This window comes from Arachis ipaensis, chromosome B10, assembly GCF_059453495.1.
Source record: "Arachis ipaensis isolate K30076 ecotype BB chromosome B10, ASM5945349v1, whole genome shotgun sequence".
Classification (NCBI taxonomy): Eukaryota; Viridiplantae; Streptophyta; class Magnoliopsida; order Fabales; family Fabaceae; genus Arachis; species Arachis ipaensis.
In genome coordinates, this window is record NC_142435.1 from 85,978,701 (window position 1) to 85,984,885 (window position 6,185).

The 6,185-nt window shown below is 41.9% G+C and overlaps 1 non-coding gene across 1 annotated transcript; it reads left to right on the top strand.

Annotated features, from left to right (window-relative positions):
* The first annotated feature begins 3,617 nt into the window (after window positions 1-3,617).
* Window positions 3,618-3,724, top strand: LOC148580716 (small nucleolar RNA R71). Its single transcript, XR_015895700.1, has one exon. It is a non-coding gene; the product is annotated as a small nucleolar RNA R71 (small nucleolar RNA).
* The last annotated feature ends 2,461 nt before the right edge of the window (window positions 3,725-6,185 follow it).

The window sequence follows — 6,185 nt, forward strand, 5'->3', positions numbered from 1 at the left end:
CATAGTAGCTCGAGTGACGTTGACCTCAGAATTGTTCGCTGCTGGGAGGATAGATCTCCTAACGAGTTCAAACCATCCCTTGGCTTCAGGGCTGAGGTCTCCTCTCTTGATGAACCTGGGTCTCTTATCCACATACGTTTCCCACTCAGCTCCTATAACACATATATCATTCACAATTTGTTCGAGTTCATCATCGTCAGGGCTCTTGCTTACTCTTGCTTGATAACCAAGCTCATTAAAATGTGGTGATTTCAACTGAAGAGTTCTTGTTACAGCATTGGGGTTGAAGTCCATCTCTCTCTCTCTTACGTAACTTTTGAAGGTGGGAGCCTTGGTTTTGTCTTCTCTAACCATATTTGCATAGAACTCTTTGATGAGGTTTGCATTTATCTTCTCCTCCGGGTTCGTAAGCCTTTGCCAACCCCTTTGTTCAATCTTCTCTCGAATCTGTGCGCACTCATCCTCGTCAATTTGGAATGTTAACGCATGCAGTATCTTCTTGAGCTTTATCTGTTCAAATTCAAGTTCATGAAATGTAGTTTTGAATCTCTTCTCATCGAAAGGACTGCTCTCCATTAGTTCCTTCCTCTTTTGCCTCTTGGAGCTTGATGATGCCATGAGTTTGAGTTGATGTGTGAAGAGGGTGGAAGGTAAGGATAGATGAGGAATTCAGTTGGTTAGGACAAGGTGTGATGAAGGGATTTGGATGCCGAAGGTGTGTAGTGTGAGGAATGGGAATTGGAATGTAAAGGGAAGTATGGACTAGGACTCACTTATATAGGGAAGTGATGAGTGAATGAAAGGTGTGGATTGATGGGGTGGTTGTGTGATGGACGGATGGAGTTTAGCATGGGGTGAGCACAAGGATCACCAAATTTATGATGGGATTGGTTCGGTTTCCAAGCTTGTTCTTCTTCCAATGTTGCATGGCAACCATTCCCAATGCATTCCCCTTTGAGACACGTGTGAAATACTCCCTTTTTGTGGTGGCCGAATCTTCCTTTCAATTGTCCATCAATTTTCCTACGAAGCAAGAAAAAGTGTAATTATTAATTGTGTGGATAGTGGCAGCAAAATAAAAATGGGAACAACTACCACTTTTTTTTTAGTTTTTGTTTATAACTAACTAAGTAGTATTCATGAATGCCAACCAACTGATTAACTGAATGTGTCCGTGTATGCAACATTGGTGACACCATGGGTGACACCAAACTTATTTTGTGGCCATGTGATGTAAGATTTTTGTTCAAGGCTTTAAGAGTAATATCACAATTATGCTCTCTTAGTATGCCTTGAACACCAAACTTGTTCTTTACTATATGCTGCATAAAAGGATTCATTCAAGTGTATGTCAGGGTTGGTTTGGAATTAATGAACCTTGCATTATTAACTCTTCTAAAAGCATGTAAAACATGGGTTGCCTCCCATGAAGCGCTTCTTTAGCGTCACTAGCTTGACATTTTTTCCTTTGTCAGGGTGGCTGGTAGTGCTTCAAATCCTCCCCCCTTGTAGTAAATCTATCTCCATTGGCTTCATCAAGGATTTCCACATGTTCTGGGGAGAGAACTCTGTTGATGGTAAAAACTTTAGGTAGCTGAGATGGGATGGTGGGGAGATCGGGGGGAATAACTGGGAAGTACGCTGAGATTACTTTATCCCCTGGAGAGAAGTCTTCTGTAGGGATCTTCTTGTTCCTCCACCTCCTTGGTACCTTCTTCTTTGTTCCTTTTGATGTTGCCTTGCTCTTTGTGACCTCCTCTTCCAAAGAGATTTTGTTGCTAGTCTCATATAACTCTGGTGGTTTAGGTTCCTCCTGATTTTCCTTGAGCTGTGTTAGCTTCTGAACGCCTTGTTCATCAACTAAGGGGATTCCCAGATGTGCTGGTTGTGCTTCAGTGCCTGTTTCTTCCTTCAGTATCTCACTGTGATCTTTGCTTGGTTCTTTGTTCTCTTGATCTGTTTCTTGTGAGGGCTTGAAAACATTGAAAGTGAGTTGTTCATCATGAATCCTCAAAATTAGCTCCCCTCGCTCCACATCTATAAGTGCTCTGGCTGTAGCTAGGAATGGTCTTCCCAATATGATTGGGTGGAGGTGACTCTCTTCCATGTCCAAGATGACAAAGTCTGTGGGCAGGAAGTATTTTCCAACCTTCACCAGCACATTTTCAACCACTTCTACTGCTTGTTTTTGAGTTTTGTCAGCCAGCCTGATAACTACATCTATGGGTATTATCTCATTAATCTGTAGCCTCTTCATAAGTGATAAAGGCATTAAGTTGATGCTTGCTCCCGGATCGCAAAGTCCTTTATCAAACATTGTTTCTCCTATGGCACAGGGGATGTGAAAACTCCCAGGGTCCTTCCTTTTTGTAGGCAGCTCTGGTTGAATGAGAGCACTGCACTCCTTGTTTATCACTATGGTTTGTCCTCCCTTGGGTGAGCTTTTCCTGGTCAGCAGCTCCTTCATATACTTGATGTATGAGGGCATTTGTTGGAGAGCTTTGATGAATGGTATGTTCACATGGAGAGATGCAAATATGTCAAGAAACCTTGAGTATAGTCTCTTCTCTACACAGCCATTTAGTAATTGGGGAAAGGGTGCATAAAGTCTCAACAGCTCCTTCTGTGTCAGCTCCTTCTGTGTAATTGTGGTTTCTTGATGATTCTCCCCCTGCTTTCCTGCTGAAGTATCTTCAGGTTGTTCTAATGGGTTGTTCAGCTCTTCCTTAGTCTCCTTATTACTTATAGTAACCATCTTGCAATCTTCCCATCTGACTTTCTTTGCTTCACCTCTCGGATTTTTCTCTGTGTCACTTGGGAAGCTATTAGTAGGTTTGGAAATCTGCTCGGAGAGGTATCTCACTTGAAATTCCAGCCTCTTGATGGTGTCTCCCTGATTCTTGATATTGGCTCGCACCTCCTCCTTGAATACCTTATTATCTTGAATCTCTTTGCATATGCCCTCAAGTAGAGTCTCAATTCTGGAGAGTCTATCTTCAGATGATGGTGAGTTGAGAGTGGATGGATGAGTTGGGTTATTTTGGTTTTGGTATGGATGGGGAAAGGTGTTGTTAGGGTGATGTTGATATGATCTTTGTGTGGAATGTTGGTGAGCCACATGGTTGTTGGGGTTATGATGTCTCTGATCTTGGCCTTGATCCTGTTGATTTCCCCACCCAAAGTTTGGGTGATTCCTCCAACCAGGGTTGTAGGTCTTGGAGTATGGGTCATGATTTTGCCTAAGTGAATTCCCAATGTAGTTGGCTTGCTCCTGACTACCCTCTGCTTCTTCATCCTCTCCTTCTTGGTTTGTTGATGAGGTGGTGATTGCCGCTACTTGGTTCCTCTCCATCTTCTTGGTGAGGTCAGCTAATTACTTGGTAATGAGCTTGTTTTGGGCCAGCAGTGCATCCACATTGTTTAGCTCCATCGCTCCTCTAGTGTTGCCTCTTTCAGAAGCATAGAAGTAGTCATTCTCAGCTACAGTCTCAATGATATCTATGGCTTCTTCAATTGTCTTCTTCTTGTTCAGAGATCCCCCGGATGAATGGTCTACTGCCTTCTTTGATTCATAAGAAAGGCATTAATAGAAAATGTGTAGCTGCACCCATTCATTGAAAATATCTGGTGGACACCTTCTTGTCAGGTCCTTAAACCTCTCCCATGCTTCATATAGAGTCTCACCATCTTGCTGCCTGAAGGTTTGCACCTCAGTTCTCAGCCTGTTGATCCATTGAGGAGGATAGAATCTTGCCAAGAACTTGTTCACCACCTCTTCCCAGGTTGCTAAACTCTCCTTTGGAAAGGACTCTAGCCATTTAGACTCCTTGTCCTTGAGTGAGAAGGGAAATAAGAGTAATCTATAGGTGTCAGGATGAACACCATTAGACTTCACAGTATCACATATCCTTAGGAAGGTGGTTAGATGTTGATTGGGGTCTTCTTGGACACTGCCTCCGAATGAACAATTGTTCTGAACAAGGGTGATGAGCTGTGTCTTTAGTTCAGAGTTGTTGGCATGTATGGTTGGCCTTTGGATGCTGCTTCCGCAATTTCCTAGGTTTGGGTTGATGTAAGAACCCAGAACCCTTCTCTCTTGTCCAGCCTGATGGGCTGGACCTTCTCGGCCATGGTTGTGAGCCTCTTCTTCATGATGGTTCTCCATATTCTCGTCCATATCTGGTTCAAAGTACTCCTCCCTTCCTCAGCACCAACTACTCTCTTTCCTCTTGCTTCCCTCCTTAATCTAAGGAAGGTCCTCTCAGGTTCAGAATCAAAAGAAGTTGAAGCCCCGCTTCTTCTCCCTATCATACAACCAACAAGGCACAAGCAAGGAAATAGATGCAGAACGTAATTTCTACAGAAACACTGTTAGTGTGAGTGATGCAATATATCAAACAGTTAGTGGGTTAGTGGACTGAATTGTAAACAACTAAGAAAATGGGTAGGGGAAAGGGAAGAAAATAACTGAACAGAAAGTAAATTACTCAAATGAACTTAAATCAAACAAAAGAAAAATGCTCAATCTAGTTATCCTCCAATCTAATCATTGTTGATACAAAATCAATCCCCGGCAACGGCGCCATAAACTTGATGCACGAAAACTTGTCTCTCAACAATTTTCCTTCGGCAAGTATACCGAATTGTCGTCAAGTAAAAACTCACAATAGAGTGAGGTCGAATCCCACAGGGATTGATTGGTCAAGCAATTTTAATTAGAGGAATGTTCTAGTTGAGCGAAGCAGAATTTGGTTTGAGAGTTGCAGGAAATTCAATGGCGGGAAAGTAAATAGCAGAAAATGTAAATGCTGAAAGTAAAGAGCTGAAAATAAATGACGGAAAGTAAATTGCAGAATCTTAAATGGGAATGGGGAAGATGCTCATAAAAGTAAATCGCAGAAATTAAAGAGAATGGGTAAGATCAGAAATGGGGAATTCATTGGGTCTAGGAGATGTTGCATTCTCCGGATCGAGTTCATTTTCATCTCTTCCTCAATCAATGCGTTCATTGATCTCCTTGGCAATCTTAAGTTATCAAATTACAATTCCTTGTAATTCAATCTCTCAAATCTTGATCAATAGCCAATTCCTTGGTCAATTGCTCATGAGAAGAGATGCAGTATGGTCACTGATTATACCACATGCATTCCCAAATCAAGTGTTGGTGGAATTATAGTCACCATATTCTTCCAACCCCAATTTGGTCCAACATGAGAAAGTATTTCTAGCATGATCTCATCAATCCTCTTCCAAGGTTCAGAAGAGATCCAAGTATGAATAGCTTCTTTTCCAAGATAACTACCCAATTGGATGAAGATTGAAAGCTTTCTAGTAAAATCAAGAGAAAAGATAGAAGAAGAATAATGAAAACTAATATTGATCCATCAAATTACAACAGAGCTCCCTAACCCAATGAAGGGGGGTTTAGTTGTTCATAACTCTGGAAATGGAAAACAAAGATGGAAGATACATTCTAAAAAATCAACTAGAAGTGCAGAGTAAATTATACAGAGAGTAGTTCTCAAATTTCCAACTCCCCAAAAAGGCTCTCCTCTAATTCAAAACTACCCCTATATATACTACTATTCTGATCTTCTAGTTGGTTCTTCAAGTCCTGGATATGGGCCTTTGGATCTTGGGTTTGATGCAGTTATCCTCTTCAGTGGGCTTAGCTTTACTTGCAAAGAGAAAGTGTGAAGTAGGGAGGGTATTTAGCTCAGGACGTTAGTGGCGTTAACGTTAAGTGAGAGTGTGGGTTCGAGAACGTTAGTGACAATCACCTTTTTCACTAACGTTCCTAAACCAGGGATGATCCACGTTAACTTCAACGTTAGTGGTACCAACGTGACCACTAACTTGCCTCTAGGTCCTTCGCACACGTTATTGGGACTCACCTTTTCCAATAACGTTGAGAGTCTTCCCTTCCCCCTACGTTAGAGTCCATGTTAACTTAAGTAACGTGGCTCTTAACGTAGGCTTGTCAATCCTTCGAGAATGTTAGTGACACTTACCTTTGTCACTAATGTTCCAAGATGTCCCTACTTCCCACGTTAGAATCTACGTTAACTACGTTAACGTGGCTTCTAACGTGGTGATGATAGCCATCTCCAACGTTAGTGACAAAGTTGAGTGTCACTAACGTTGGCTCATCATCCTTCCCTCCACATTAGCTTCTATGTTAACTA